Below are 26,109 nucleotides of genomic sequence, written 5' to 3'. Positions count from 1 at the left end.
TAAACCATAATGCAATAAAAACAGTAATCATTTCAGGGAGTACAAACAAAAGACACGGATCAAATAGAGATTTGATAAATCCTAAATAATTAGTGAATCGAAGAATAAACCACAGAAATTATTAATATTTATGTAAAAGAAAATGATAGTGATGAAACTATATACCAAAATTTCTAGAATGCTGCTAAAGCAGTGTTCAGGAAGAAAATTACCTACCACACATACTCTGTGCATGTGTGTGTGTGTATGTGTACAATATGTGTGTTTGTGTGTATACACACATATATACTTATGTGTGCATACTTATATATACATATATATAGATAGATACATATATACTATATATGTATAGATATACAAATACTTATATATGTATTTATACATACATATGCTTAAATATGTATATATATATATATATACATCTCAACAAAATAGAAAGAGACAATAAAATAAATAAACATTTTAAAGGTAGAAAGCCAACAAATAAACCTAAAATGAATACAAAAAGATGTTGAGAATTAGAGGGAAAAATAAATAAACAAGACATTTAAAAGTCTATAGAAATGGTAACTAAAACTAAGTTAGTTCTTTGAAAAAGACTAATAAAAATTGATAAATCTTTAACCAACTTGATAGAAAAAAAGAAGCCAGAAAATTATATCAACAAAACAGCAACCAAACAAGGTAAAATCACAACAAAACTAGGAGAAATTTTTTTTAATTATCAGAATTTACTATGTATGCTAACAAACAAAATATAAGAATACTTTCAAAAATATACCCAACTAACAGAAGATCCAACAGAAATCTTAAATAATCTATTCTCAGGGAAAAAATAGAATTTAACTGTAAATCTACCAAGGTGAAGGGGGAGGGAACAACTTATATTGCTGGATATAGGGAAAAAGCTATCACCTTTATCTTTCTGAGACAATTAGTGGTACAGGATATAAAAGGCTGGACTTGGGGTCCAGCAAATCTAAACTCAGCCTCAGATACTTACTAGCTGCATGTCTCTGGGCAAGTCACTTAAGCTGTTTCCTTTGGTTACCTCAGCTCCAAAGTGGTATCAGAATTGGGTTTGGGTTTTTAGATAATGGCTTATAATAAGAAAATGACAGGTACCTATCAAGGAATAAGATATGCCTAGTGAGCACTGGTTTAAAAAAAAAGTTTTATCTGATATGTTGTTTTTCGGTTGTTTTGTTCATGACCAACTAACTCTATATGATCCTATTGGAGTTTTCTTGACAAAAGTACTGGAGTTAACTTAAGTTTTGAAGATTATAACTGACAAAAGTATAGATCAAATACCTGAGGATTATAAGAAGATTCTCTGAGGTCTATTGGTATCATGCATGAAAAAAAAGTGATTTTCTTGAATTTTATTTCATAAGGTCAAGATAAGCCACTGATTTCTAGGAGACTTTAATTTGAAGAATTAGAAAATATAAGAATTCAGAAAAGAATATAGAGGAGGAGGACGCTGAGCACAGGACAATCTTGGGACGCCTGGGACAGAAGACATAGAAGAAAAATGGAAAAATTGCTTCCAGCTGTGTCATCTAAACTTTTTTTGTTATTTTTATTTTTTTTTCTGGGTAGCATTTTGTTTTTCTAACTACATGTAAAGATAATTTTCAACGTTCATTTTTGTAAAATTTTAAATTTTCAATATTCATTTTTGTAAAGTTTTGAGTTCCAAAATTTTCTCTCTCCTCCTTTATCTCCCCCTCCCCAAGTCAGCAAGTAATCTGATATAGGTTATACATGTATAATCATTTTAAACATATTTCCATATTAGTGATGATCATCTACTGTTTTGCTGGTAACATGTATTTTTGGAAGATTGGCATTGCTTTGCTGATTGGGATGGAGATAGGGCAGGTCCTATGAAAGCTATGCAAATTAGTCCTCCCCCTGTGTACTTAACTGTCAAGTTCATTCTCCAGATTGCTCCACCTCCCCATCAGCTACTATGACCCACTCAGGATGACTCCTCCCGCAAGGCTAATCTCTCTGGCTGGAACTGCCATTTCTTGAAGGGTCCAGGAATACTGTTCACTCCATTTCTAGTTCAACACACTCTCAGGACTCTTTTACCCTGAATACTCTTTTTCTCCCTATTTAACATCCCAAAAGTCTTCTAGCTCTCTTTTATGTTTTGTTTTCCCATATTAGAATATAAACTCCTTCAGTGTCTTATGGTTTTAATTTGTATGTTTTTGTTGTTGCTTTGTATTTGAATCCCCAGCACTTAGCATGGTATCTGACACAAAGTAAGCATTCAATAACTGTGTTATCTAGTTAGCTATTATAACATTTTTTTTAAAACAGAAGGCAATGGTAAATGTTATGATTATTATTGCTTTTGCCTTATTGTTTAGCAAAAAGTTTATGTTTAGTAGTTAGTGGTGTCTGATTTTTGTATGTAACCTGAGTCCCAATGCCTATTGTATGGGACTTTCCCTCCTCACTGGTGGAGATCACTGCCCCTTTATAGTATAGCAGGGTAGAATTGAAGAGAACATCAGGTTTTTCAAATCTCTTCAGTTTCTTCAGCCTCTGAAAGTCTCTTCAGTCATTTTGGGTTATGCAGTCATTGAGGATGCTTCTGGCTTCCAGCTTGGAGAGAGAAAATGGGAGATGCTAACCCCTCTTCAGATATCTGAAAATAAAATAAAATGTGGGAAGAAGCTGACATGAGAGGAGCTGGCAGACTCCATCATGTTCCTAACCCCAACTGTTCACCCTTTGGACTGTATCCTGAAATACTTGACTTTGGAAACACATTGCCACAATGGGAACTCAGGAGCTATAATGGTGTAGAGCAGAATATATTTCCTCACATCAGGGTTATTCCTAGAACCTTAGGAGAGATTATGAATAGCATAGCATCCTAGTTGAAAGTGTGAGATTCATCTATACTCAGAGAGAGGGAACTGGGGGAACTAATTGTTGATCACAACATAACATTCTCACTCTTTTTGTTGTTATTCGCTTACATTTTGTTTTCTTACTCGTTTTCTTTCCTTTTTGATCTTGTGCAGTAAAAAAAAATTGTATAAATATGTTAATACATATTAAATTTAACATATTTTATTTTTATTTGTTTTTAATAAAGCTTTTTATTTTCCAAACATATGCATGGATAATTTAACAACATTGACCCTTGCATAGCCTTGTGTTCAGATTTTCTCCTTCCCCCCCAGCCCTTCCCCTAGATGGCAAGCAATCCAAAATATGTAATACATGTTAAAATATATTTAATATATATTTTAACATATAAAAAAAGAAAGGGTGAGGATCTATAATTTCCTATCCCTTGCTCTGAGGGAAAAAAATCAAGTGAGTGAAAATCAGGACAGGTCAGAAAGAATAAGGCAGTTCAAAGAGAGAGAAAAAAATTAGTGGCCACTACATCAGATACCACCTAGGCATACTACCATATTGAGAAGGGGGCTAGTCCAAGGAATACATAGGTGAAATAAGACAGAATCCTTGGTTTAAGGAACTTATGTTGTAGTAACATATACACAAAAATTAATAGAATTTAATTAAGGAAAGATCACACAGAGTGTTTTGAAAGATTTAAGGAAAGAAAGATTGCTCAGAGAGGCTAACTATCTTGCTCTAAATTTCTCAGTTAGCTAGGAAAAAAGGAGGGAGTAGAAACAAGCTGGTTGTATGTCCATTGCTCTTCTGACCATACTGTCCCTTTGTCTGACTACAAAGTATTTGCTATAAAAGGATTTTACCTGTAATCATCAAAAAGAGATTTTAGAGATATCATTTATGTGTGTGTATGTGTATGGTTTTTTTCTATGAATAGTGATCTAAGAATGTAGGAGACATGACTAAAAAGAAAACTAACAAATATGAAATATTTTTAAAAACTGTTCTTCAGGCTTTTTTTCAGTTGCATCTGACTCTTTGTGATTCTATGTGGGTTTTGACAGATACTGGAGTGGTTTGCCAGTTCCTTCTCCAGCTGTGGAAACTGAGATAAATAGCTTCTAGTGACTTACCAAGTGTCATATATCTAATAAATATCTGAGACTGGATTTAAATTCAAGTCTTCCTGACTCCAGACTCTATCCACTGTTTCCCATATTTGAACTAAGTATGGATAAAGACAGTGATGGCAACAAGTATATTCCATTTCTTCAATACCGACAGTTTTAGTGAGGATTATTAAAAATTTATCTTCTATTCTTTGTACATGACAATAGTAAAGAGTGTCTGATATATTGTATATAACAAGAGTAGGCCCAAGTAATTTGAATAGTTCTGCCCAATCAACATTAAAAGGACTCTCAGGGATAGAGGGACAATTAGAGAGAAAATGAATTGTTTTCTCAAACTCTTAGACCCATGGAAATACTGAAGGGTATGGACCTATATTACTTGTTTGTGGAGGAAGAGGACATCAACTTCACTTTGACCCAATCATGGATCAATAATAGTCATTCAAAAATGGGAGAGGCAAGTTTAGATTGCTGATTTCTGGCAAATTTCATTTTTTCCCTTTCAACTTATTTAATACTTTATTTTCCTCCAGTTACACATAAAAATAAAAACAGCCTTAACATTTGTTTTTAAAATTAAGTTCCAAATCCTCTCCCTCCCAGCTCATCACCCTTCATTGAGAAGACAAGCATGTGTAGTCATGTTATACATGTGTAGTCATGCAAAACATTTCCATATTAGTCATAGTGTGAAAGAATACATGGACCAAAAGCAAACAAACAAACAAACAAAACCAACCCTCCAAGAAGAATAAAGTTTAAAAAGTATGCTTCAGTCTGTGTTCAGACACCATCAATTCTTTATCTGGGAATGGATAGCTTTTTTCATCAGAGTTGTCTTGGATTATTGTATTGCTATTGTATCAGATGACAGCTAATCATCTAAAAATATTGCTATGCTTTATACACATTACTTTTTACTTTGCTTCAGCTTACAAAAGTGTTTCCAGGTTTTTCTGAGAGCATCCTGCTCGTAATTTGTTGTAACACAATAGTATTCCATCAAAATAATAAGTCACAATTTTGCTCATCCATTTCCTAGTTGATGAACATCCCTTCAGTTTTCAATTCTTTGCTACCAGAAAAGAGCTGATAAAAATATTTTTGTACATATACGTTCTTTTCCTTTTTGTTTTTATCTCTTTTAGGATACAGACTTAATAGTAGTATCACTAGTCAAAGGGTATGCACCGTTTTATAACCCTTTGGACATAATTCCAAATATTTCTCCAAAATGGTTGAATGAATGTACAACTCCACTAACAGTTCATTAACATCTCATTTCCCCTACATTCTCTCCACCATTTGTCATTTTCTTTTTCTATTCTGTTAGCTAATCTAATAGTATAAATCAGTACCTCAGGATTAATTTAATTTGCATTTCTCCAATCAACAGTGAGTTAGAGTAATTTTTCATATACCTATTCATAACTTTGATTACTTCATCTGAAAACCATTCCTATCTTTTGATTATTTACAAATTGGGGAATGCCTCTTATTTTTGAAATGTGATTCAGTTCTCTTTATGTTTGAGAAAAAAAGCCTTTATCAGAGAAACTTGTTTCAAAATTTTTTTTCATAGTTACTATTGCTAACTTCGTTTCACTCCATCCTATTCCCCCCACCTGTTAATTCTATTCTCTTTTCTTTCACCTTGTTCCTCCTCAAAAGTGTTTTGTTTCTGACTGTCCCTGATAATTCCCTCACACAAAATGCCCTCCCTGCTATCACTCTACCTTCTCTTATTCCCTTCCCCTCCTACTTTTCTGTGGGATAAGATATATTTCTATACCTAATTGAGTGTGTATTTTATTCCTTCTTTGAACCAATTCTGATGAGATTAAGGTTCACTCACTCACCTTCATCTCTGTCTTCTTACCCTACACTATAGAAGCTTTTTCTTGCCTTTTTTATATGAGATAATTTATCCCATTATACCTCTTCCTTTCCTCTCTCACTACTTAATTTAATTTTTTTAGATATCATATCTTCATATTCAATTCACACACACTCTGTTTATATATACTACTAACTACCCTAATAATGAGAAAGTTCTTAAGTTACAAGAATCATTTTCCCATATAAGACTATAAATAGTTTAAGTTTATTAAGTCCCTTATGCCTACCCTTTTCTGTTTACCTTTTTATCCTCCTGAGTCTTGTAATTTAAAAATCAAATTTTCTATTTATTTCTGGCTACTTTTCCTGGGAGCTCTGAAATTTGATTATAATGGGAGTTTTCATTTTGGGATCTCTTTCAGGAGATGATTGGCGAATGATTTCAGTTTCCATTTTACCTTCTGGTTCTAGAATATCAGGACAATGTTCCTTGATAATTTCTTGAAAGATGATGACTAGGTTCTTTTTTGATCATGGCTTTCAGGTAGTTCATTAATTTTTTTTCCAGCTTTCTAGAAAAGGGTTCACTGGAAAAGAATATTATGTCAGCCTCATAATTCAGACTCTCACTCTCATTTTGGAATTCCTCCTTATTTCTAGTCCTTGAAAAGCTCCAGAATTAAAATTTTCAATAGTATTTTATTTTTTAAATATATGTAAATAGTTTTCAACATTTGTCTTTGTAAGACTTTATGTTCCAATTTTTTCTCCCTCCCTCTCTTACCTTCCCCTTTCCTAAAACAGCAAGTAATCTGATATAAGTTAAATATGTGCAACTCTCTGAAACATATTTCCATATTTGTCATGTTGTGCAAGAAAAATCAGACAAAAAGGGGAAAACCCTGAGAAAGAAGAAGCAAACAAAAAAGGTGAAAATACTATATTTCAATCCACATTCAGTCTCCATAAGTCTCTCTCTGGATGTGGATGGCATTTTCCATCACAAATCTATTGGAATTGCCTTGAATCACTGCATTGTTGAAAAGAACCAAGTCCATCACAGTTGATCATCACATAATCTTGTTGTTACTGTGTACAATGTTCTCTTGGTTCTGCTCAATTTACTCAGCATCAATTCATGTAAATCTTTCTAGGCTTTTCTGAAATCAGGTTACTTATCATTTCTTATAGAACAATAATATTCCATTACCTTAATATACCATAACTTAATCAACCATTCCTCAATTGATGGCCATCCACTCGATTTCCAATTTCTTGCCACTACAAAAAGGGCTGCCACAAACAATTTCGTATATGTGAGTCCTTTCCCCTCTTTTATGATCTCTTTAGGATACAGACCCAGTAATGAGACTGCTGGATCATAGTTTTATAGCACTTTGGACATAGTTCCAAATTGTTCTCTGGAATGGTTGGATCATTTCACAATTCCACCAACAATGTATTAGTGTCCCAGTTTTCCTGCATTCCCTCCAACATTTATCATTATTGTTTCCTATCATCTTAGTCAATCTAAGAGGTAGGAAGTGATACCTCAGAATTGTCTTAATTTCCATTTCTCTATTAAATAATGAGTTAGGCTATTTTTTCATATGACTAGATATGAATTTAATTTCTTCATCTAATAATTGTCTATTCATATCCTTTGACTATCAATTGGGGAATTAGTTCATTAATTTTTAAATTATCTCTCCTGGATATATTTTTCAGGTCAGTTGTTTTTTCCAATAAGATATTTCACATGGTATTCTATTTTTTCATTCTTTTGTTTTTGTTTTATGGTTTCTTGATTTCTTATACAGTCATTAGGTTGCATTTGCTCAATTCTAATTTTTAAAGAATTATTTTTTTGCATAACTTGGGATAAATAAGATGGCAAGAAATACAGAATTAGTTATTTTAACTGTAAATGGGAATGGGATAAACTTTCCCCCCAAAACGGAAGTGGATAGCAGACTGGATTAAAAGCCAGAGCCCTACAATATGCTGTTTATAAGAAACACATTTAAAGCAGAGTGATACATACAGAATGAAGATAAAGGGCTGGAGCAGAATTTATTATGCTTCAGGTGAAGTAAAAAAAAAAAAAAAAGCAGGGGTAGCAAGGATAGCAATCCTGATCTCAGATTAAGTAAAAGCAAAGATATATCTAATTAAAAGAAATAAGGAAGGAAACTATATCTTGCTAAAGGGAACCAGAGACAATGAAGCAATATGGATACTAAACATATATGCACCAAGTAGTATGGCATCCAATTCCTAGTGGGGAAGTTAAGAGAGATGCAAGAAGAAATAGACAGCAAAACTATAGTAGTCAGGGATCTCAAACTTGCTCTCTCTGAGCTAGATAAATCAAACCACAAAATAAACAAGAAAGAAGTTAAAGAGGTAAACATAATGTTAGAAAAGTTAAGTATAATAGAGCTTTGGAGAAAATTGAATGGAGACAGAAAGGAATTTACTTTTTTCTTGGTGGTTTAAGGAATTATTTTCTTCAGTGAGCTTTTGCATCTCCTTTTTCATTTAACCAATTCTACTTTTTAAGTAGTTTTTTCTTCAATGAATTTGTATGCCTCTCTTTCCATTTCACCAATTCTACTTTTTTTAAAAGACATTCTTCTCCTCATTGGCTTTTTGTACCTCTTTTACCATTTGGCTTAGTCTCTTTCTTAAAGTGGTACTTTCTTCAGAATTTTTGTCTTCTTTGCTAAGCTTATTTTTCATGCTTTTTTTATTATTTTCTGGCATCACTCTCATTTCTCTTCCCAAATTTTCCTCTACATCTCTTACTTAATTTTTAAAATTCTTTTTGAGCTCTTCCATAGCCTGAAACCAACACATATTTTTCTTGGAGGCTTCAGATATAGTAGTTTTGACTTTGCTATCTTCTTCTGAGTATATATTTTGATCTTCCTTGTCACTTTCATAACTTTCCATGGTGAGAAAATTTTTTTGTTGTTGCTTATTTTCCCAGCCTATTTCTTGACTTTTAAATCTTTGTTAAAATAGGGCTCTCCTTCTAGACTGGAGGGCACATCTTTTCAAGCTTTAGTTTTGTGTAGCTGTTTCCAGAGACACTTCTAGGGACCTGTAAGTTTTCAGTTCTTCCAAGGTGATATGATTTAAAGAGAGGTATGTTTACTGTTCCCCTGGACTTTTTTTCTGATCTGCTCTGGATCTGTGACAAGAGTCGCAGCTTCACTGTGATCACAAGCTCTGGTGTGCTGCTGCTCCTCCTCACCCTGGGGCTGCCACCCAGGATTACAGCCCAGATCTGAGTATGGGCAAAACAACAGAGTCCTGCCTCAGTGCTAATAAAGAGACCCTTGTTTGCCCTACTCCCCCTACTGTCTAGGGACTGAAGGCTCTGGAAGAAGTAGTGAATGATGATTCAGTGGCTCCTAAGGCCTGTTCCTAGTTTCCTGGGCCCTGGTCTGCTCTGCCATGGCTTGCACAGGACTATGCTCCATTCTTTCCCAGATGTGATAGACTTTTCCTGCTGAGCTTCTAAGTAGTCTTTGGCTGGAAAATTAATTCACTCCATCCTTTTGTGAGTTCTGCTGCTCCAGGCATTGTTTAAAGATGTTTAGGGGAATTTGGGGGAGAATTCACAGGAGTCACTGCCTTTTCTCCTCCATCTTGACTCCATCCTCCTCCTCCTCTATCACCATCCTCTTTCCCCTGGCAAATATTAATATGAGATCTGAGATCAACGGGAGTGGGAATGCAAGGGATAGACTTCAGAGTGGAGGCACCTGCTCTGACCCAGTTTCTGGTCAAGAAAATTTCCATGAGAGAAAACTTTAAAACATTCTACTATGCCATACTAAAATGGACCCAATTCCAGAGAGCCTTTTCTTCTGGAAAGAGAACCAGCATACCACCTTTTGGGAACTTTAATGAATTACAGACAGACTGACAGAAAACCAGAGAGATTCAAGGGAGCAGACATTGTCTTCCAGGAGCTTCAGAGAATGATAGGTAGAAGTGGCAACAGATGTTACCTCTAAAAATTGAGAAAAGACGTAAAAGGCAATACCTACTGGAAAAATTATGAAAAGTAGTGCCTACTGGGAGGCCTATCTAGTGCATGGGTGTAAATTACTGAGACTATGCCAAAGATGAGTTATTAGCTATTATTAATACTTCTCATGAACTCTAAGTTCTATATGCATTCTTTGACTTATAAATAAACTCTTTCATATTGGAGATTTTTGAACCATGAGCTTGAAAAGAGTTTAGTAACAACTCACTAGATGGTATCACTGGGTAAAATGCCAAGATTTTCTGGGTGCAGTCCAATGAAAGAGAGGTAAAAAAATTATTTGGGCCCATTATGTCATTAAAATCTGTCAACATAGGGGTTATATTTTGGGAGTTTTTCTGGTATTTCTCAACTATTTGGAAATTCTAGTCATTGAAACCTATCATTGTAGTGGAAAGCACACACTGAATGTGGAGGAAGAAGATCTAGTTTGGAGTTTCATTTCTATTACTAGCCATGTGATCTTGGATGAATACATTATAATAATCATTCATGTTTATTAATATATTTTGGGTTACAAAAACTTTCCATATATCCTCTTATTTGTTTACACCTGTTCTCTATGCCTCAGTATCTGTAAAATGGTGGTGATAATAGTATGATCTATCTCAGAACCATTGTGAATATCAAATAAGATAATAAATTCAAAAACACTTATATAAAATGCTGAAGTGTTATATGTAGAAGAAACATCACTTTCATTTGGTTAAAAAAAAACATATATTGTTGTTCTCAACAATATCCTAAGATAATTACAAAAAGTAGGCAAGGATTTGGATGTAGTACCCGGAGGAAGAGAACAGAAGTGGGAGAAGCCCAGTGGGTCAAGAACTGGTCAGAGAGAGCCCAGAACCAAAAGAAGCAGGAAGAAGTCTATGTATGATAAAGGATTAGAGGATGAGCTGAGGATTATAGATGAAAACTAAGAAAAAAGGGAAGACATAGGAATCAAGGGATTCAAGGAATGGCCTTTGTCTATGAAGGTAATACTGGTTAAGAACTGATGAGAAACTAAAAATCCAGGAGTTAGCAGCATTGATCAGAACACTGGGGTTAGGGCAAATTTAGAGCCATAAGTTGGAAGGGCAGACTGATTCGTTGATTAATGACTGAAAAAACCTTATATTTATCATGAACAGTAGCTAGAACCTAAATTTCCGTTTTCTATAGTTCCTTCAGGAGGGAAACAAGAACACCTATCTTTCTCATTTCTCCCATGGCTGATCTCAGAGAAGTGTGCCTGTCACTTGACTGAGGATGAACTATTTTTAGCCAATCCACCCCAGATCCAGCTACTTGAAAATCTTCTTTCCTAAAACAAAACAAAAACAAAGAAAGACAAAGAGGATGCTCCTTTCAGTCCAAAGACTGAGTTTAGAGAGATGATGCTTACCTGGGTGAACTCTATGAAAAGTATTTCTAAATTGAAAGGGTTAAGGGGGTGACGCACAAGTCTCCAAGCCCTTCCAGCTGCTCCAGCCTCCTGATTTGGGCAAATGCTTATGGGAATGCCAAGCTGGGGGCACCTCCATGGTCAATCATTTTTGCTTTCTTTCAGAAAGATTAACTGCTCGGGCAATCCATCATTGATCCTGCCTGGGCCTCCGGCGCCTCTACCATCCATGTTTATGCTTGTCTCCATTAACATCATTTAGTTTTTAGACTTTTCCTAATTAAGAAAGGTTCCCACCAGCAACAGCAAAAATCCCCACCACCTCTTTCATTATCTCAGCTTTTCTTCCCCTTAATTACTATTGAGCTGCGCACTGATTAAATTAGTTTTTCTAGGTCTTTTCTGAAATCTTGGGGAAATTATCTAAAAATCATGAAATCAATTCCCTTACGCTGTTTTAATCTTTTATGTGCTGGGCTCAAAGAGGGCTGGGCAGACAAGTGCAGGCCCTCTGAAAAGTGTGCAGCCCTACCGTGCTCGCCAGCCTTCCACTGCCTTTGTGGGCCATCTGGGTCAATTTCCTTCCAAGTAAATGAAATGCAAATAAAAATTCCAGCAGTTTTTCAGCTGCAGGCTACCCAGCTGATTAGCATGACAGAGGGCGGGAGATGAGGCCTGACCCGGTGCACTTCCCCTCATCTCATTAAGTTGTAACTACCGTGGCTGCATTCATGGTGTTTATTGACGCTGAAAGGCGTCTTTATCCAAAACTAGCTAAATTCACATTCAGAGTTTTTACTTGGAAGTCTTGCCTGCTACAGCGTCCACATGAAAGTGAACCTATTGTAGCTGGCCAATGTGTCCCACTGATTCTGAAACAATCTGGAGATTTCCCAAAAATGTTTATTTCAGAAGTTTGTATTCCCCCCCAGAAATTTGCTCAGACACCCAGCACATTAAGCATTGGGGAGGAAGGGCTGGCTAAAAGGAGACTCTTGCAGAGATGCGGTGGCCTGGCTTTGGCGGGAGGATTTTTTATCTGGATGCTGGGAAAATTCTTAGGTACATCCCATGTAACCTGCTCACAGGCTCCCCAGCCCCCAAGTCCTGGAAATGGGCTCCTCAGAGACTTAGCACATCACAGGCCCGTGGAACAGTCAGCTTGTGTCCCGGTTTTTAAGTCCAGCTCACCTGCTCCCTCTTTCTTTTAGAAGCTGTTACAAGGGCATTTCTCCATCTGTACCTAGGAAAAACACCACAGAAAGAGAGATCTGATTAACCACGGACTTTTCACTGTTCTTCTGTTCCACCATTTGCATAATGTGAAATGATCCATTTACAGTTCAGATTAGGAGGTCCCAAGACCAAGGCCCTCTTTTTTGCCATTTACTCCAACAAGAAAATACATATAAAAGATATATAGTACTCCATAGGAGACAAGGGAATAAAGATTATGTTGGGTTTTGAAACTTGCTAATGAGAGGAAATGCCAGCAAACACAAAAGAGAAAGCCATTTTCAATTAAGATTCTTAAGTTCCCTCAAAAGTAACAGAGGTGATGAAAATATTCTTTTTGTCTATTGATATCATGATGGTAACAATATTTAAGTAAAAGCTCTTGAACTGTTACATGAATGCCTTTTTTAAAAAATGAGGTGAGAATTCTGGACAGCACTAAGTCAAATGGATGTACAGTATATTTGTATATATATTTTCATCTATGTGTCATGTAAGAAGTTATGTTTTGGGATGCATGTACCTTGAATACATTGCAAACAAGTTTGAAATAATATTTCCAACTAACTTATTTTCTATAAAATTGATTTCCTCAATTTTTGTAATTACCTGCAAAATTATCTTCTGTCTTTTCCACACTAAACCAGTTGCTAAAGGTCATTTTAATTGTTTTGTTAAAAGTTCAGCCCTAATTTCTTCAGGGCCACATAAGCAGATAGAGCTATTTGCATTTATGAAACACTACACAAATAAAAGTAGAGCTTTAGGGATAACTCACCCCAATGGACATTTTTTGGATGCTGGGAGGGGAGAAATGATAAGCATATGTTACTGGTAAATCATGGAAAATCCATTTTGACTATATAATTTCCCCAGATTTGCACTAGTGTATTCTCCATCCAAACACATTCTAAAAGCCAAATGGATTAGAAGAGTTTTTAAATAGATGATGGTCAGAGTTTGAGTTGAACAGGAGAGTGGGATTTAAGTAGCTCAGATATTGGACCTTAGGTTCCAACATCAGCTCTTCAGATCTAATATTAAGCATGCCAGATAAAGATCTCAGTAAGACTTGAGGAAATTAGAACATAGGGTATGGTGTGTGTGTGTGTGTGTGTGTGTGTGTGTGTGTGTGATAAACTGACATATCTGATACTAATTTTCTCAATATTAACCAGAATTTGTGAATATTCTATATACTGGGAGGATAGTAATAAAATTGATCAAACACCACATTTGGAGTGAGGACACTTGGGTCCCTGCTACTTTCTGTCCATTCTTGTCCTAGGTTCCTTTTCTTCAGAAGAGGACTAAGAACATGTTTACATCGCCTACTTCAAAGGGCTCTTGTGAAGAAGATCTTTATAAACAGAATCATGATGAAAGGCAAAAACATAATTCTTACCCTCAAGGAGCTCATAATCCAATAGAGAAGAGATAACATGCAAAGAATTATGTATATATGATATATTACTAAGAACTATGGCTGGCAGTGATTAACCAATGCTTATTGACTGACTATAAAATGTGCCTTATTATTATGTTCCAACTTTCTGAATCTTAATTCAAGCAAGGGCTAATTGTGCATCCTAGTGGGCCAAAGCAATGGAATATTGGTCAATTCCTATTTCCATATACAGTACATGAGATTGTTGAACAGCCAGCATGATCTCTCCCATTACTGGACATCAATGACTGGTTACAGATATAAAACCTGTATGTATAAAAACAGATCCCTCAGTTGTAAGGTTAATAGCAAGAAAAAAAAAAAAAAGGTCTTCTTTCCTTGCTCTAGTGATGGCTGCTATGTTCCCCTACAGTGGGGCACAGGGCCAAGTCCCAAGGCTTCATGGTTGCCCTCTCCCCTGTTCTGGGGCTCTCTACTCCAAATGGGGCCAAATTCTCAGCTTTAACCAATTGCACTGTGAGATTCTGGGACCTTTCCCTGCTGCACCCCCCTCATCCCCACCCACTCCTATAGGTGACCAGACCCTGAGCTCAAAACCTGGTAGGAGAGATAGTCACCTAGCAGCTAAAGCTGACTCCGAAATGACCACAGAATGACCCTAGCTATCCTCCCATTCTGTCAGCCAGGGCTATTATTAATGATATTCCTCAAGGAGAGAAAGAACCGAGTATCCCCATTTTATTCAAATGAAACAATAGTGAAGCAGCCTTGGAAATAAGTACCAAGGTTTTCCCAGTCTGCCCCATCTATTGGGCACCTCGGCCAGTAGTCAAAGGAATGACACCGACAATCTTTTTACTTGCACATTATGCAAATAGAAGGCCAAGTCTTTGTTGTGACCCTGCCTACACTGTCCCTTGGTTGAGGAAAAGAGATGAATGACTCCTTCTAAGGCTGAAGTCAAGGAAAGAGTATTATTTTCTCAGCATTTAGAACCTAAAGAAAACTATTAGCATTAGATTTTTGAATTGCATTTCAACCCTTTGGGATTTGTGTTTTCCCTATTTTTTTAATACTTTTTTAAAAAAGACTCTCAGATCATCTTATACACTGAGCAGCTTTTATGCACACTTTTGCTGAACGAGTATGATATTGTTGAGTCAAAATCATACATATTCATTTCTCTTTAACAAGAAGAAAACGTTTCAAATAAAAATCTTTCTATTTCAGGTCTATTTTCCTGTCTCCAGCACTCTGGGTTACTGAAGATTCTTCACCTCAAATTCCATGAAATTGTTCTCTGGAGTTGTTCGTTATGGCTTACCCACCACTGCTGGGTTCTGATTTGGGGAAGTGGGTTAGAAGGATAGATTACTGAATCACAGAGCCTTAGGGTAGGAAGGAACCAACAAAAACATTTGGCCCAAACTGCACTTGGACAAGGATCCTCTCCGTATCACACCTGACAAGTGGACATCCAGTTTTTGCTTGAAGAGTCAAAGTGAAGGAGAAGGTACTTCCTTCTGAGATAGCTCCATTTTATTTCCAAGTAGCACTAATTGTTAAGAAAGTATTGTTTACACTGAACCTAAATCTTTTTTGTGCTGTAATTTCAACACATTTTCTCCTCATTCTGCCCCCAGGAGCCAAGACTAATTTCCCCAAAACAGCCTCTTGAAGGGTTCGCTGGAAATAGCTCCACAGGTCCATGAAACACAGGGTTGTCAATTTTTAAGTGTGAGTATTTATCCTTTGCAAATAAGCAAACTACAAATCAGGGTTTGATATATTGTCTGATTTTGTCTAGACTTTAGAAAATGATGCAGAAAATGTTAATAATGCAAATAAACATGCCACTTGTAGATTTTTTTCCCTGAAGAATCAGTTATTAAACGTTTACTAGTACTTCACTGAACTTTCCTTTTCTTTCCTTCAGGTCCTTTTCCATTTCCTACAACTAATCCTCATCAGGAGTGATTCCAAAGATCTTCACCATCCTTCTTCTGACGGCTCTCTTCCTAAAATGTCCCTTTAAAATAATGAGCAGGATGGAATAAAATAACCAGTCCATCACCTTACTTATTCTTCACATTACTCCTCTCAATGTGACCTAAGATCATGTTAGTTCTAATGGGTGCCCCACATTCCAAGTTGACTCATACTAAATTTATAATGTACTAAAACTCCTGGATCTTGTTCAAATGAACTGCTGTATAACTATGCTTCTAACTAATGATGTCTATTTTTTGGAACCTACTGCACATTTATCTCTTTTAAATCTCATTTTATTACATTTGGCCAAGGGGGCTATAGACATATGGGTTTGGTAGTCAGGTGCCTAGAGACAAGAGCAAAAGGCAGAGAAAGGAAATGGAAGAGCCAAGGGAGAAAGGATGGAGACTTAAAAGAAGAATTACAAAAGTTTTAAATTTTATATAGTCAAAAATGATTTATGGTTTCCTTTATCCTTTGTTTAATTAAGAAGTCTCCTTAGCCATAGACATAAAAGGCAACCAATATTATTCTTGTCTAATTTTTTTATGTTGAAGCTTTTCATATACTCAGGTCATATATATTTGTATTCAGCTTATATGATGTTAATCTTGGTCCAAACCTAATTTCTGCCAAACTATTTTCCAGTTTTTTCAGTAATTCTTAGAAGAATTCTTAGAAGTGACACATAAAAAATCACTATGAAACCAACCTACCATGACAAAGTAAAATACAAATGAATGGAAATTATTTTATCATGAATATCTTCAAGTCTAGGTACTACTGTCATGGAAAAATTAGAGATTTTAAATGTAAAAAAAATTATGCTAGTCTCTAAAACCATAAACGAAAACAAGAAAGGGATGCAAAAATATGAATGAATGATTATTTTCTTCAAATTCAAGCTTCATATATTGGATCATTAATAGTATCTGGTCATACAATGTGAAATGGACTCTAGAAGTAATTAATTGACTGATTTATTGGAAGAAAAATTTGGATTTTGAGGCCAAAGTGATTCAGATTAGTTGTAAGGTCTCAGAGCTAGTGAGTGAGTAATAGAATCAGAATTAGTACATAGGTTTTTGTATTACTTACCATCCTGCCAGATTTGTGGATGACACTGTAAAATGTCAAGTCAGATGCCAAAATGATCTCATTTTATCTGTGGGTTTTACTGGATTCATATCCAATATTGGCAGAATTGGCAGTAAAATATGGCAACCAAGAATATGATCTAATGATCTTCATTTATATAAATAGAGATACAATGTCTAAGACTGAAAATAATGAATCATATAACTTCCCTGGTCCTGGTTTCCTGAGATGTGAAATGAGGTTTGGTTTTATTAATCAGGTGGCTGTTTTATTAATTTTTCCATTTTCAAAATATATACCTAATGAAGGTCTCAGATGTTATAGGCCAAAATTTGGCTTATTTATCCAAAGGCATCGAGAAGAAATGGTTTATTTGGACATTTAAAAGAAAAGGTGTTAAAAAAAATCTAACATAAGAAATTTCTAAAAATAACAATGTGTAAAAAAATTTTAAGTTTGTTTATTCAAGATCTTCACTAAGTTTCTCAATCTACTTTTGCATTTCCATACTAAATAGGTTTTGGTGGGTAAATGGGTCATTTTCTTGTCTTTCATATTAATATAGATATAGATAGATTTCAGTAGGAAGAGAAGAAATGAAACATTTCATATGCAAGCTATTTATCAGCAAGAATAAAATTTTTAAAAATTGTTAACATCTAGAAAGTTAAAATAATTTTAAATTAAAAATATTAAAATATTAAATAAAAGTTAAAATAAAATATTTGTGCATGTATAAATACATACATGTATATAAACATAATTTCCTGGCACAGATATCAAGTTCTGAGGACCCAATTTTTCTTTTAGAAGCAAGTCAAGAGATAGTCTTGCAAAATTTTGTTCTTTCTTGCAGGAAAGTATTTTGGGGTTTTTTGGGTGGGGTTTCCCCTCTGCTATGCAGAAATATTCAAATCTGTATCTATAATAAACTTAAGGACTTGTAATGAACTTGAGACTAATTGAGAAGGCAAAAAATATATAGTTGGTATTAACATTTTAGTAGTAACATAAATAATATTTGCATGCAAGATTACAGAACTTCATTCTCTATGTAAGGTAACAGCTGTAGAAACAAAGGCTTCATTTTAACAGAATAAGGCACTAGAAATTTAGCAAACAAGATTTTCGTGTATTTATTGCTCTGCCTATTTCTGATAATGAAAAGGATAGATATATAACTAGAGATTTGTAAGAAGAGTGTTCATTTGTGATATTTTCAGATAGAAAGCAATATATATGGTATATATCTATATAGACACACACATAAAAGTAAAATATTAGCTGTTGAAGTAAGATTCTTGAACTATGAGATACCATCTATCAGTTTCCTGATCAAAGTACTTTCCTTTAGTCATTAGTTCTCATAAAATAATTTCTGATCTTTGCAACATATGGGAACAAGTTTTTTTCAGGGCAAGGATGGTTTCAATTTTATCTTTGTATCCTGAACATCTCCCCAACCAATGCCTGAAACATAATCAATAAACATTTATTAAGTGCCAACTACTCTGTTAAACACTACAGATATAATAGGAAGCAAAAGACAGTCCATACCCTGAAGGAAATTATAGATATTTATCAAAGGCTTATTGATTGATTAATTAACTTATTTTGAAAGGAGGCTGTACAATTCACACAATAGGGTAATTAATGGCACCTTGATCCCTTGCATTTAGAATAACAATTTTTGCTAGCAAATTTGCTATTTGCTATCAAACATAAAATCTAGCTCTGTGGTACAACATTCTATTATTCAATCCTTGGCACCTAACTAATATTAAATTCACATGGAAGCCGAGGTTTTCATGTTTGAAGGAGGAGGGAGGAAAGAAAGCAGCTCCAGATATTTGCTTTGTTCTTTCAAACACCTTTTCAAGTAAACTTTGGGTCATATGGATGCTGTTGAATTGGACAGACATTGATCCACAGTTGCCTTAGTTAAGATACGAAATTTATGATTGATGAAGAACATGTAAGAATAGGCCGTTTGGATCAGAGTCCTTGTTTAAAACTGTCACTGTCATGATATGAAAGTGACTCTTGCCTTTTCTATTTGTACATCATTAGAAAGGACCAGATACTCCAGGGCTGCCAAGGAAAATCAAATGCAGCAAAATGTCACTAATGCAAATTAGAAGGGGAGTTCATTTTGAATTAAAAAAAAAAGTCTGAATTATAAAATTAAAAAGAAATCATTTTATTACTATCCAGCATACACAGAGATTTAAATTGCTAATTAAAGTATTGATTAGGAGAGATACTACAGGGCCCACTTATGGTTCCACTGTAATTAATGAATTGCTTTTTTTGCAACCAAAAGAACTGAAGCACATGACAATGATAATTTGCTAAGCTGAATCTTTATAGCTATCCAAAAATAAAGTTTTGACAGCTAGATGGTACACTCGAAAAAGTATGGGGGCCTAGAGTATGGGGGTTCATATTTTTTAGATCAGACATTAGCTGTCTAATCCTGGGCAAGTTATTTAACCCTATTTGCCTCAGTTTCCTCCTCTGTAAAATGAGTCGGAGAAGGAAATGACAAACTATTCCAGTATCTTTGCAAGAAAACTCCAAATGGGGTCAGGAAGAGTCGGTCACAATAAACAACAATAACACTGTCAATATGGGGCCCTTTAGGGAGTCTGACAATTGGAAACTGTTACTCAACAAAAATGAACTTTAGTTCAACCATTCTCTGAATTGTCATAGATTCTCAATTAGTGATTTCTTAATTAGCTAAATTGTATTAGACTAGCTAGTTATCTATAACTGGAGGAAGAAAAAAAAAGAAAAAAGGTAAGAACAACTATCCCTGGCAGTTATTAATGACCCATGATATGCAAATTTAGGGTTGTGCTAGAAATGATGTTCACAGCAATAATGTCAAGGTTCCCTCAATCTTCAGTTTTCTGTTGCATAATTTCCTGTTGTATAAATTATCCTTGACTTGGAAATGTTCCCATTTCCAACTCCAATCTTTTTGAAAAATGTTTTGTCAGTTGTTCATAATTCAGAATTTTATGGATATGGTCCTGCCAGTGCCTTATTTTTTAAAAAGGCCTTTGGCAAGCTACCACACAAATGGTATCATGAAGGATTTTGAGCTTGGGATCTCAGCTGTAGCATTATTTGGTGATAGTTGTTGTACCTTATTTATGGCTACTATTGTTCATCTTTTGAACACTTAACCAAGTCCTTGGCAGTGATGAAGGAGGAAACTTTCTATGTAGTTATAAAAATAAATCTCAGAGTAGCGGGATCCTGTTTGCAATGTTTCTGTTCCATGACTTTGAGATGCTCACCTGTGAGATGATATTAATTTTTATCCTTAGAATCATAAAATTGAGTTTATGTAGTCCATCTCTTACCCTTCAGGAAATAACATACTTATATCATTTCAGAATAAAAGATATTTATCTTTCTGAAAAAAATCTCCTGAGAGAGAGAAAGTTTTCATCTGGCAACAAATTCTAACATCTTAGAAACTTGGCAGTCATGAAATCAGTCAACAAGCAGTGCTTAAGTACTTACTATGTGACAGAGAGAAGGTTTTCCCCTAATAGCTAACCTGGATTCCTCTTACTACAAATTAAGCGTGTTTCTTCTTGCCTTTCCTCAGAATGATACATAATAAATACCATCATGCAAAATAAATCTTATATCACAGATAAGAAGGCAATTAATTACAAAATTTTCTATCAGTTCTTTGATCTTTAAACCAAGACATCCAGGTTGCTTCAGCTTTTTTCTTAGAGAAGTTCCTTGCCAATCTTTTATCTTATGTGCTGTTGTTCAGTCACATACAACTCTTTGTGATCCCATTTGGAATTTTCTTGGCAGAGATACTGGAGTGGTTTGACATTTCCTTCTCCAGTTCAATTTGTAGAAGAGGAAACTAAGGCAAATAGAATTAAGTGATTTGCCCAAAGTCACACAACTAATATCTGTGTGAGGCTGACATGGAATTCTGCTGGCCTGGCCCTCTATTTATTAACTGTCCATCTTGTTATTTTTTGTAAATTCATTGTGGCTTCTTCAAGTCTTACTGCAGCTGAGGCTTCTCTACAGACCTTGGCAAGTCCTGGGACAAAGAGTTGGCCCACAGTAATAATAATAATGGCTCACAGTACAAGACACGTAAGGTCTACAAAGAACTTTCTTCAGAACAACAACAAAGATAGAATAATAAAGAAACAAATTCTGTTGATATTTTTTGCTTTTACATCACCTAGATTTCCCCACAAATCTTAAATGATGCACCTGTGCCCAGATTTATTCGTTTCCAGACCAAAAGCCATTTGAAGATCTTGTGCAAGGGCATGAGGCACATGGGGCAGACTACTGGGTCTGAGAACCAGCAAGTTAGAGGCTGAAGCCTGTGTAGAGTCAGCCACAAGAAAAGCAGAAGGCTTCCGTTGGCTGTTAGACATGCTTTCGTTCTTGCTCAGTGTGTTCTAGCTCAGAACAGAAGAAGCCTACTTGGGAACTCATTATTTGATAGGCAAAACCTAAGTCTGCTCAGGGGGGGAGAGAGAGAGACAGAGAGAGACAAAGACAGAGAAATTTGCTATTTGTCCAATTACAAAGAAATAGATTACAGATTCACATTTTTTAAAATCCCTCTGGGATATTTAAGAAGGCCAGATTATGGAGAGAAGGAGCAACTGACCAGCAGCCAGTCCCTGAATGCTCTTTGTTACTCATCCACAGCAGAAAAAGCCACATCAAGGTGAAGAAGCATCATTAGAATGAAGTGGCACTGAATAGTGTATGTTCTAAGAATTTAAGAACTTAAAATTTTTTTTCCATCTAGAGCTATTTTCTCATTTTATAAATTAAAAAAACACAGGCTTGGAAAGATTAAAAGATTTGTCATTATAGGTCACATGGGTAGTAAGCATCAGAGATAAATTTTGATAATACATACATTGACTGCAAATTTGACTTTCAAATTGCATATCTTTTGTCCCAATGGAATAGGATTCTTAACTTTTTTCTATTTTCAGATGTTTTATTTTTTCCAATTACATGTAAAAATAATAATTTTTTAAAATCTTAAGCATATTTATTTAGCAATAAAGCAAAATAAACAATGATATAATAAATACACATATATTAATATTTTATTTTTTCCAATTACATGTAAAAAATTTTAATGTTAGTTTTTCTCCCAAAATTTTGAGTTCCAAATGTTCCCTTGTCTGCTCCTTCAATGAGAAGGCAGGCAGTTTTATATAGTTATACATGTGCAGTCATGCAAAACCTATTTCCATATTAGTCATATTGTAAAAGAAAACACAGACCAAAAAAAAGAAAAGATTTTAAGAAGTATGCTGCAATTTGCATTCAGATTCCATAAGTTTTCTCTCTGAATGTGGATAGCATTTTTTATCATAGTTTCTTCAGCAAAGTCTTGAATCATTGTATTGTTGAGAACAGTTAAGTCATTCATAGTTGATCATCATACAATGTTACTTTTACTATGTACACTGTCATCTTGGTTCTGCTCATTTCTCTTTGTATCAGTTCATAAAAGTTTTTTCATGTTTTTTTTCTGAGAGCATCATGCTCATCATTTCTTAAAGCACAATAATACTCCTTCACAATCATATATAATCATTTGTTCTGCGGTTCTTCAATTGATGGGTCTCCTCTTAATTTCCAATTCTTTGCCTCCACAAAAAGAACTACTACAAATATTTTGTTTATAGGTCCTTTTCCTTTTAAAAATGTCTTTGGGAGACAGATTTAATGACGGTATTGCTAAAAAAAAACAAACAAACGGATAAGCACAATTTTATAGTCCTTTGGGTATAGTTCCAAATTGTTCTTCAAAATGGTTGAATCAGTTCACAATTCCAACAGTGCATTAATGTTCCGATTTTGCCACATTCCCTCCAACATCTGTCAATTTCCTTTTTTCTGTAATATTAGCCAATGTGATAGGTATGAGGTGGTACTTTACAGTTGTTTTAATTTGCATTTTTTTCAATCAATATTTAAAACATTTTCATGACTATACACATAGCTTTGATTTCTTCATTTGAAAATTGTCTGCTCATTTAGAACTATGCTCAAAAAATTATCAAACTGAGCATATCCTTTGACCCAGCTTGGTTTCTACTGGGCTTGTATCCCAAAGAAATATTAAAGGAGGGAAAGGGACCCACATGTGCAAAAATGGTTGTGGCAGCCCTGTTTGTAGTGGCAAGAAATTGGAAACTAAGTGGATGCCCATCAGTTGGAGAATGGCTGAATAAATTAGGGTATATGAATGATATGGAATATTATTGTTCTACAGGAAATGATCAGCAGGATGATTTCAGAGAGGCCTGGAGAGACTTACATGAACTGATGCTGAGTGAAGTGAATAGAACCAGGAGATCATTATACACGGCAACAACAATATTATATACAATGATCAGTTCTGATGGACGTGACTCTCTTTAACAATGAGATGATTCAAATCAGTTTCAATTGTTCAGTGATGAAGAGAACCATCTATATACCCAGAGAGAGGACTGTGGGAACTGAGTGTGGACCACAATATAGAATTTTCACTCTTTTTGTTGACGTTTACTTGCATTTAGTTCTCTTTCTCAGGGTTTTTATTCCCTTTTGATCTGATTTTTCTTGTGCAGTAAGATAACTGTATAAATATGTATACATATATTGGATTTACATATATTTTAACATATTTAACATATATTGATTTATCTGTCTCTAGAGGAGGGGTGGGGGAAGAAGGGAAAAATTTGGAACAGAAAGTTTTGCAAGAGTCAATGTTGAAAAATTACCCATGCATATGATGTTTTGTAAATATTTTGTAAATAAAAAGCTTTAATAAAAATTTTTAAAAAGAAAAAAAAAGAAAACTGCTCATATTCTTCAACTACTTATCAACTAGGGAATGACTTGTATTCTTATAAATTTGATTCAGTTCTCTATGTATTTGAGAAATGAGGCCTTTACCAGAGAAATTTGCTATATGATTCCTCATCCCATCCTCTGGCCCAACTTTCTGCTTTCCTTCTAATATTAGTTGTTTTGGCTTTGTTTATACAAAACCTTTCTCACTTAATAGAGTCAAATTTATCCATTTTGTATCCTTTAATGTTCTCTTTCTCTTACTTGGTAATATACTTAACTTTTTGAAGCACCTAGGTAGTGCCTAGGTACATAAAATGAGATGGGAATAAAATGGAATAATAATGGCTAGCATTTAAAATTTTAAATTTGCCAAGCACTTTACAAATATTATAATCACCCTGAAAGATAGGTGCTTCTATTATCTCTGTTTTCCAGATGAGGAAGTTGAGGCAGATAACTGTTAAATGACTTGTCCAAGATCATCTCATTAATAAATACTGGATTTGTACTCAGGTCTTACTGACTCTGGTTCTGGAACCTATTTGCCTCACAGATAATATTTATAAAGTGCTTTACATGCCTTAACACAGCTATTACCATAAAACACCCAGCAAAAAAGCCATTTAGATTTTGCTTACCCACTCCTAATATGTTCCTTAGTAAGGAGATAGAATGCACCTCTATGATGCCCCAGGCTAGCAATTTGGGATTCTCCTGGCCACTCTCTTATATGATCATGAAGTTGTATTAGGACCATGTACGAGGCTAAGATAAACAGCAACAAATCGTAAATACTACTTTTTTTCCATTGGGAATCCCATTTAACATTCTAGTGAAGCTTATGAACTTTCATTTGTTGCCTACATTCATAATTTAAAGAAATGCTCAATTTCCAGGTAGAGGTTAGTAAAAAACAAAGATACATCTTTTCCCATTCAAGTTCCTAGATCCCTTCAAATCTATATTCCATATTAAGAACTCTTATATTTTGTCTGGAGTTATATTATCACATATAACTTTCCAGAAGATTGTTTAGAAAGACTTGAACTGAAAGACAAAAAACACTTCCCCTGGATAGGATCATTTATATATAATTTGGGGTGACTTCCAGCTATGATACCACTAATTTTAAATATTAAGAGAGTTCAGTTAAATTCCATTTTTTCCAACTCAATTTCAATAAATATTGGTTAAGCACTGACTGTGTGAAAGCTCATTCTGCCAGATATTGAGGGAGACACAAAGATAAATAAGCTAATAGTTCCTGATTTTATTAATTAGGATGTCTGCAATATATAAACCTAGAACCAAAATGTAAGTAGGAAGTTTAAGCCTTTATTGTGACAGCTTTAAACCCAGTGTGACTGAGCATAAGGTAGCATTTTCCTCTAGGAAGTACTTAAGTTTTTCATGACTCCAAAAGTAATTAAAACAACCTTGTTAGCTGATAGTGTCCATAAGTTTGTTTATATGGTGTTTGCTTCTGGCCCAAAAGAATTCCAGGATGGACCTAGGAACCTACAACTGGTGAGTCAAGGGGACTACTAGGTCCTGAAGATTCCCCTCCCTGGCTTTGCAAATCACTTTCTAAATGTCCTCACAGAAGAATTCTTCTACCTGTAAAGCCAGCTTTCTACTTACCTCCATTCCTCAAGATCATTCTGTCTCCAAACCTAATTCTTTCAGATGTTTCCCATGACAGCAGGCTAAAAAAATAACCCACATTTCCTTTCTGAAAGTACTAACAGATAATCACCCTCCAGCCCCATACATAACCCCCAGCACAATTTCATGAACATGTAACAAAGGTGATCAAAGGAACTCTTATTTACTGGCCTAGGAGGCTTGAAATGGAGGGGCATTCAATTTCCTTGCTAGGAAAAATATGGGAGGTGTTCAGGCAAAGTCTGGATGGTTATTTGTTAGGTACATTGAGGAGTCAATTCTTTATCAGGTATTAGGTGGATTCAGTGGCCCCAGAATACCTTCTAAGATTTAACCTCTATGATTCAAGAATAAAAATCTTTCATCCCAGACTTGTTGGGATGATTCAAGAAACTCTTGATTAGGTCCCAGTAGGACCTATCTTGAATCTAGGTACAAACCTGAAGAAAATTGACTGAGAGTCAGGAAGGATGGATGATTGTAAAAGCACCCCGCCTCAGCCTTCTTATAA

General features: G+C 35.0%; 1 long non-coding RNA gene across 1 annotated transcript; it reads left to right on the top strand.

Moving 5' to 3' along the window:
* The first annotated feature begins 15,203 nt into the window (after positions 1 to 15,203).
* LOC116422092 lies at positions 15,204 to 16,360 on the top strand. Its single transcript, XR_004232679.1, has 3 exons — positions 15,204 to 15,480; positions 15,611 to 15,704; positions 15,904 to 16,360. It is a non-coding gene; the product is annotated as an uncharacterized LOC116422092 (long non-coding RNA).
* Positions 16,361 to 26,109: the final 9,749 nt, after the last annotated feature.

This window comes from Sarcophilus harrisii, chromosome 3, assembly GCF_902635505.1.
Source record: "Sarcophilus harrisii chromosome 3, mSarHar1.11, whole genome shotgun sequence".
Taxonomy (NCBI): Eukaryota; Metazoa; Chordata; class Mammalia; order Dasyuromorphia; family Dasyuridae; genus Sarcophilus; species Sarcophilus harrisii.
The sequence above is the reverse complement of the archived record's forward strand: the minus strand, read 5'-3'. Positions and strand labels throughout refer to the sequence as shown.